Source organism: Nematolebias whitei, unplaced genomic scaffold (assembly GCF_014905685.2).
Source record: "Nematolebias whitei isolate Nwh7 unplaced genomic scaffold, NemWhi1 Nwh_scaf_83, whole genome shotgun sequence".
Lineage (NCBI taxonomy): Eukaryota > Metazoa > Chordata > Actinopteri > Cyprinodontiformes > Rivulidae > Nematolebias > Nematolebias whitei.
The window spans coordinates 33,899-41,948 of record NW_023618628.1 but is presented as its reverse complement, the minus strand read 5'-3'; positions in this window follow the sequence as shown (position 1 = coordinate 41,948).

Here is an 8,050-nt window from a genome sequence, read left to right as displayed (position 1 = left end):
GAAGCCTCTTGGATGAGGGGCGAAACGTTTCTTTTTAACAAAAAAAAACGAAGTCCAGATGACATGATTCAACCTTTTTTGTTGTTATATACCTGGATGACTGAGAAAACAAACTTTGTGACCATGGATTCAGTTTTAAGTTTGGAATTTGAAATCAGAAAGGCCCAAGTTAAAAAAGAGAGTATTGTAGCAGTGTTTTTTGATATTGAAAAAGCGTATGATATGATGTGGAGAGAAGGTTTATTAATTAAAACTAGAAATATAGGCATTACAGGACGGATGTACAGATGGATAAAAGATTTTCTTACCAGGAGACAAATACAAGTAAGGATAGGAAACCATTATTCTGAAAAACACATTGTCGAAAACGGAACTCCACAAGGGTGTATAATAAGACCTTTATTGTTTACAATAATGATAAATGATGGGTTTCAAAATGTAGATACTGGGATGGGTTTTTCCTCTTTTTGCTGATGACGGAGCAATGTGGAAGAGGGGAAGGAACTTGGAGTTTATTACTAGAAAAATGCAAGAAGCTATTTCTAAAGTTGAAGAATGGTTATACAAGTGGGGATTTAGATTTTCGGTAGAAAAGACTAAGACAATGTTCTTTACAAGGAAAAAATTGGAGATGATATTAAACTAAAGTTATATAACCAAGAACTAGAAAAAGTGAAGCAGTTTAAATTTCTTGGGGTCTGGTTTGATGAGAGGATTACATGGAATATACACGTTCAGAAAGTTTTAGATAAATGCAAGATGGTGTTAAATATGATGAGGTGTTTAAGTGGAAGTGACTGGGGGGCAGATAGGAAAGCACTTAAGGCTATATACACAGGATTAATTCGATCAGTACTAGACTATGGAAGCATTGTTTATAATTCAGCAGCAGATACAACTTTACAAAAATTAGACCGTATTCAATATCAAGCATTGAGACTGTGTACAGGTGCAATGAAATCTACCCGAACAACATCACTACTGGTAGAAATGGGAGAATTACCACTCAAAATTAGAAGAGAACAACTAACTCTAAATTACTGGGCTAATCTGAGAGGCCATGGACAGGATCATCCAACACAAGAGACAGTTAAACCTTGATGGGAAAAAGAAGTAAAAGATATTAGAGGTTTTGGTTGGATTGTGAATCAGAAAACGACAGAACTCAAAATAGATCAGATCAATATAAGTCAAATAACTCCTTTACCAGTAATACCACCTTGGATACTTCCAGATGCCATGGTAGATTTTACATTATTGAAAAAAAGAAATGAGAATAATGGGTTCATTTTAAATTCAAATACGGTACAGAACCATATTGATGCATATTACAGCTATGTTCAAATTTACACAGATGCTTCCAAGAACTTGGTAAATAAAGTAGGTGTAGCCTTCATTGTTCCAGAGTTCAACATCAAAGTTAGAAAAAGAAGTAATGATGGACTTTCAGTGTACACAGGGGAAATGCTCGCAATATTATTAGCCATTCAGTGGGTTGAAGAAACAAGACCATTGAGATCAGTGATTTGTTCAGACTCCAGTTCATCATTAGTCAGTTTACAATATAACCATTCAGAAAGCAGGCCAGATATTTTAATAGAAATTCAACAGACACTATACAGAATAAATATGATGGGTCTAATGATACATTTTTTATGGATACCAGCTCATTATGGTGTTACAGGAAATGAAATGGCAGATAAAGCTGCAAAGGAAGCCACTAGAAATAAATCTGTGAATTTAGTAGTTAATTTTAGTAAAACAGAAATAAAACTTTTAATAAAACAGAAAATGAAGGATAAATAGCAAAAGATATGGGAGGAAGAAAAGAAAGGACGCTGGTTCTATAAAATCCAAAAGAAAACTGGAGAAATGAGAAGTACAGGGAGGACGAGGAGAGAAGAGACAATTATTTCTCGTCTCAGATTTGGGCATACTGGGTTAAACAGCACTCTTTTTATTTTAGGGAAACACTGCACTGGTAAATGTGAGTACTGTGGAGCAGATGAGACAATAGAACATGTAATGTTACACTGCAAAATGTATGAGGAAGAAAGACGACAGTTGATTCAAAATTTAAATAAAATTAAAGTAAAACTAGATTTAATTGATTTATTCAGAAATAACTCGAATAGTAAAATTTATCAGATAATCTTTCATTATCTTAAATTAACACAGTTATTTAAGAGGATTTAATCCTTGAGTGACATTTTGGTCCACACTCCTTACCAGTCGGTGGCGGTAATGCACCAATTTCGTTGTTTGCCAATAAACCTCAAAGAAGAAGAAGCTCGGCGTGTTTGTTTTCTTCGTGATAAGAAGCTTCGTCTGGATTTAGCTCCGTGATTTATTTCAATTACTGATGAAAAAAGACCTCGTGAGTCAAATACTTTATTCTGTGATTTAGTTCCAAGCTGCTGCTGCCAGAGGTTTGTAACGCTGCAGCTTATTGTCTGTGGAGAGGAAGTTAGTTCAGTCTGTTAGCACCTGTAGCTGTTAGCATCTGTAGCTGTTAGCATCTGTAGCTGTTAACATCTGTAGCTGTTAGCAGCCACGTATCGTCGCGTGCTTGGATAATCTAGTCTCGTGACTGTGTCTATTTTTCTGTGTAGGAGCAGGAGCTTCACGTCAGACCTCCACCAACCACATGTTTGTTCTCTAACAGGTATGGTTGTAATTTCTAGTAAAGTTGTTCAATATTAAACTTCGGTCCAGCAGCCTCCACTTCTAAAAGTCAGCGCTCACGCGGTTTGGTTGTGCACGCGCTAACACCACCAGGTAGTCACGCTTGCGAGGTTCTTTCAAAATAAAAGCTGATGTATGTCTCCTGTTTGTACAAACTCTGGACATAAAACACATGTTAGCACTGGAAGCTGTAACGGGACCAACATTCCTGCTCAGCAGTTTCCACAAAAAGTTTCAATCTCGCCCCCATATCCAAAGAGTAGAGAACTTTTTGTGTTGTAAGTTAAATAAATAAAAAACTCCAATGAGTTTTTCATGTTTTAACTCTAGATGAGCAGCATAGTGCAACAGTGGGTAGAGCTGCTGCCTCTCAGCAAGCAGGTCTCCGGTTCAAATCCCGGTCCGGGGGCCTTTCTGGGTGGAGTTTGCATGTTCTCTCCGTGCATGCGTGGGTTTTCTCCGGGTACTCCGGTTTCCTCCCACAGACTAAAAACATGAATGTTAGGCTGATTGGTAACTCTAAATTGTCCCTAGGTGTGAGTGAGAGAGTGAATGGTTTTTGTCTTGTTTGTCTCTATTGCCCCTTTTCCACTGTAACGGCGCGGGTCGAATATTTCTGGCTCAGCCCATGTTTAAGGTCTTTTTCATTAGTACTTCGGACCGGCTCACCCCCAGTATTCTGGCCCTGCTTCTCAAGGCGTCCAAGCAATCTGAGCCGTTGTGTCAGAAACACCGTCGGTCACTGTTCTATTTCGTATAAGCTTCGCCCTTTAAGGCTTTCGCTTAGTGGGTTTATCCCGTTATGCGAAGCATTAGCACTGAAAAATTTAGTCCACGCCCACCTGCTGTGGGGTCCCCACCCGGTCCGTATAAATTACATTACGAGTGGGAAATCGGCTCCCATTTTTTCTTCAGCAAGCTAAATAGCACTGTCAGAAGAACAAAGAAGGAAAATTATGTAGATGACCTACCTTTGTTAAGGATGCTTGGCCCGGCAGTCGACCTCCGGTCGTCCGGTGAGTTCTCCTCCCCGAGGAGAAGCTGACGAGCTGTTTTATTTCAAGGTAAGCGCCGAGGAATATTTCTCAGTGACAGGTCACTACACGCTGGACAACGCCATCTTGTATTTTTCCTCATCGCCGACCCTCGGAGCGAATCGGATGGTTTCTCCGGGACAGGCGCGCTCAGCTGCAGCCCCCGCTGCTCATTCCCTCCTGGGGAGCGTAGTGTCGGTGGAGGGGGGCTGAGTGAATGCTCACCCCATCCCACCTCGTTTCGCATCGGCGATCACACCGCTCCCGGCCGACGGCGCCCTCAGGGGTTGCCCGGCGTAACCCAGGAGGCGGCTGACATGAAAGGACCCTTTTTTACGTCCTACGCCTTTTCCCACCAGTTCGGATGATCCGGCGGGAAGGTTGTTTACTGGGCTCCATCCCGGCTCACCGTCTTGATCCATATGGCCTCGTGTTCCCAACAGGACGTCCTACGGGCGAGGCCACAGACGGGTTTTTTCCTGGTAGATTGGGGGAGCCGGTCTCCACAGTCCGCACCCATCCCCAGAGCAGGGGTTCACTGAGCGGAAAGTCCCTCCGTGCCCTCTGGAGCCGAGCCTGTTGGAGGCTTCATCGGAGTAGATGTCTAGGTGGACCAGCGTTCCGTGCCTCCGGTTAGCATAACCGAGACGGTGACACCGCTCTCCAACTGAGCTCACCAGCATGTGTTCCACACGGCCGCAGCGAACAACACGTTACGCTGTTGGCGTACACGTTCAGAGGCGGGAAGAGACGGTGGCCCTCTGTCCTTCGGCTCACTCAGCTCGTAGCAACTGCTTGCTAACGACGATGCTGGCCCCTGCAGTACGCTCCGTCTACAGGTCACCTGACGTCATCCTCAACCGGTGCGCCTCTTTTGCTGTCTGCCGCCCCGCATCGCTGCCGGAGAACAAGGTCCCAGAGGTTCTCCTGGCTCGTCACTCCACCTTCCTCTCAGGAGAGCTGCAGGAGTTTTGTTGGTGATCCTCTTTCATCAGCGAGAGATCATTTCAAGATGCTCCACGGCTGCTCTATGCCTCCCCAGCTCTGCTACGCCACCCCCTCCCGTCAGACGTCCCCGGCAGCCGGAAGTTCGTTTGCTTTCCCGGACTTCGCCAACAGGGGGCCCTCCAGGACAACAAACAGAGCTCAACGGAAGGTAATCAGGTGTCCAGTCGCTGGAGGTGTGTTGATGACACTGTGAAATAACATCATTTTATGATGAAGTGTCTTTTAGCCAGGCTGTCAGCATGGTTTATCTGACAAGCGGCCCCATCACACACACTCATCACGAATGAGCCTTTTTAAGGTTGTTTTCATTCACTGTCAGCGGTGCCGATGTGCGCCCCTGCGGCATGAAAGCGCGCACGCAGCTCTCAGCACCCGCCGTTCACGTCAACGTTCACGTGAGACCACGGTACGAGCTCAGCAACGTATCTCGCTCTCGGCAGAAGCGACACGTTTTGTCATTGCAGTGGTGTCAACATGCGCTCCCGCGGCGTTAGCAGTTTCACAAGCTTCACAGCGGCTCAGCTCATACATCCTCGAAGAAGGTTTTTTTTGTCTGAATTAATATTGCAGCTCGTGGAATCACTCAAAAGCTCACGTGATTCGCAGCAAACAATGAACGTGTTTCTGCAGACCGAGCCGGTGGTAACCCCACTCCACCGATGGCGCGCGGTTCCTCCTTACCGCACCAGTGCCAACGCGCGCCCCTGCGGCAGTCCTTGGCTTAAAGCGTCGCATGAGGACGCACACACACGACCCTTCAGGGCGCGTCGGCTCATATGTGCACCTGCTTCCCGAGCGTTACACGGAGCAGCGGCACACAACGTGAACAAAACACGAGCCGTTTTCCCGCAGCAACACACATCTTGCACTCTCACTCAGCGCGCTCCAGTTCACATGAGCATGTATGTGAGTTTTCACAGCATAAATGCGTGCCCGCTTTATAGCTTATAAACGGGTGGCAATGAACGCGCGCTTCTCGACGGATGGGCGAACCGTTTTCATCCGGGATTCACGCTGCAGTTCAGCTCAAACCCCGGTGTGGAGGAACTCTGTGATGTTTTTTCTGTCATTTATGAGCAGATCTCGTCCCCTCTAGCAGAAGCTCAGGAAATTCTTTTTTAAATGTAATTTCTAGAGTCTCAGATGGAGAGGAAACGCAAGGTCTCTCTCATCACTTCCTGGTCCAATGAACCGGAAAGATGAGATTTATTCTAGATTGTCAATTTCTGAGCTGTGAGAAACAACACTCCATTATGCCCCGAACTGCTTTAATTCTGCGTTATCTGGACACCTGCTGCTGAGCAGCTTGTACAGACAGGGGGCAGCAGTGCAACTCACGTGAATCGGTTGAGTGATATCAGCTGTTTTCCGTCAGCAGACCTACACCACACACATTTAACAAGCTGTGGGGCGCTGTGGCTCTCCACACAGCAGCTTTTTTAAATGTTTTTGTAGTGTCGCACGGGATCTTTGAATGTGACTCAACACTGACCTTGAGCTGCAGAATCATCAGAGTTTTTGATTCTCAGACAGCAAGTGACTGTTGCATACATACTAGCAGGAAATGTATGCATTTTTCAACCCATGTGCCACATTGTGAGACAGATGCTGTGTGGGGCACACCCAATCTGCTCTCCATTGGAGTGGGTACATCTCATGTATTCCACCCAGAGCTAGGGCTCAGACACGGTAGGAATCCTGCCAGCGTCTGCGGACATGTAGCAACACGAGAGAACGCTCAATGTCAATTATAATTAGCGTGGAGCCATAGGACGATCCACCGCTGGGTGGACGTGCCTGCTCACAGCCTGTGGTCGTAATGCCTTTCACCTTCTTCTCTCCCTCTGGTATCACGGTTTTCTGAACCGAGCTCAGGAGGAGGGACTGGCAGCTCCTCTGCCCCAAGTACGTGAACGCATCATGGTTCCCAGGCCTACGACATTTGTTATCAGGGCGCTCGTGGAACCTGCCGTGGAGGGGGGCGCTTCCCTCCAGGCGGGAGGAACGATCAGGAATGACTCAGAATAGGCCAGCACCTGTAGTTTGGCCGCTGTGCGGATCTTTGAGAGGATGGATCTCTCTCAAGATGTAGTGCGTACGATTCAGGAGTCACGTGCTGCATCTACCACAGCGCTTTTCACATCAAGTGGTCAGTTTTTCAACGCTGCTGTACAGAAAGGCATAGAGGCCACTTCATGTCCACTGGACGACATGCTGTCTTTCTGCAGCAGCCGAGGGACAGCAATCTGGTGTCCAGCATGACTATTGTATGCTGCAACCGTGTTTTTCTTTTTGTCTCAAAGTTGTCGTAGACAGAACAACCTTTAATCATCCTCTGACGGAGCATTTTGTCTCTGATTGATATAGCGGCTGTGGGCCTGTTGTGACACGGGAAACGCTCAGTGTCAATGATGCGCTTCTCTGAGCCCATGAGACGAACCACCGCTGGGGGGTGGATGCGTTTGTCCACAGTCCATGGCCCAAAATGCTTCTGTACGCGTTTTTCTCCACCTCCTCTGATCTTACGGTTCTTGAACCGAGCTCAGGAGGAGGGATTGACAGCTCTCCTGGTGGCCCCGAGTGCATGGGTGCACCATGGTTCCCAGCCCTGAAACGCCTGCTGTCGGGGTGCCCGTGGAAACTGCCGTAGAGGGAGGACGCTCTCCTTCCAGGCAGGAGGAGCGACCAGGAGTTACCCAGAAATAGGCCAGCACCTGTGGGTCTGGCCGTTGAACGAATCCACTTAGAGAGGATGGGTTGCCCACAGGATGTAATGCGCACAATTCAGGTTTCTCGTGGTGCATCTACAACAGCGATGTACACATCAAAGCGGACAGCTTTTCAGTGTTGATGTACAGAGAAGGGTGTAGAGGCCTCCTCATGTTCTTTAAGTGGCATGCTGTTCTTTTTGCAGCAGCTGATGGACAGAAATTTGCATCCAGCATGTTTAAAACGTACACCATGGACTTTGTGGACAAGGTGAGGCATGTCATCATGGAGACTGATGAAACAATGGTCTCTTTTGATGTCACATCACTCTTTACATGCATTCCTGTTGATGATGCAGTAGAGGTGGTCAGTTTAAAATTAAAATCAGACACCACTCTGAGCAGCAGGACCACACTTTCCACAGAACAACTGTGTCAACTCTTGAAACTGTGCCTGCAGTCAACCTACTTCACATATGGGGAGCAATATTATAGGCAGAAACATGGGTGTGCTATGGGGTCTCCAGTTTCTCCTATTGTTGCCAACCTGTACATGGAGGAGGTAGAAAAGAGAGCCTTGACGTCCTTTTCAGGGACACCACCAAGTCATTGGTT